Here is a 467-nt window from a genome sequence, read left to right as displayed (position 1 = left end):
GCTGTCACGTGACATCAACCATAACTCATAAAAAAGAAGCCCTGCTCATTTATTTTCGTGGAGAACTTTAGTAAGTCTGGTTTATTTCGCCGTATGCAGTACGAGTTGTAGGGAATGGGCAACAGGATATAGGTTTCCAAATATGATATGTGACTGTAATGCTGCTATTAGGACGGCGCACGTGATCATCACATGACACATCACCTCTTGTCTTTTTACAGACACACGTGTTGAGGGATCGAGGCCTGTGAAGTTGCAAGATCTTAAAGGGGTCATATGATGCGATTTCAATTGTTCCTTTCTCTTTGGAGTGTTACAAGCTCTTGGTGCATAAAGAAGATCTGAAAAGTTGGAAAGACTGAAGTCTCAAATCCAAAGAGATATTCTTTATAAAAGTTAAGAGTCAGCCACACCCACCTAAAACGGCTCGTTCTAACACGCCCCCACATGTCTACGTCACTATGTGG

The sequence above is a fragment of the Sinocyclocheilus grahami genome, unplaced genomic scaffold, assembly GCF_001515645.1.
Source record: "Sinocyclocheilus grahami isolate Dianchi unplaced genomic scaffold, SAMN03320097.WGS_v1.1 scaffold1097.1, whole genome shotgun sequence".
In the NCBI taxonomy this organism is placed as follows: domain Eukaryota; kingdom Metazoa; phylum Chordata; class Actinopteri; order Cypriniformes; family Cyprinidae; genus Sinocyclocheilus; species Sinocyclocheilus grahami.
Note: the sequence above shows the minus strand (reverse complement) of the source record.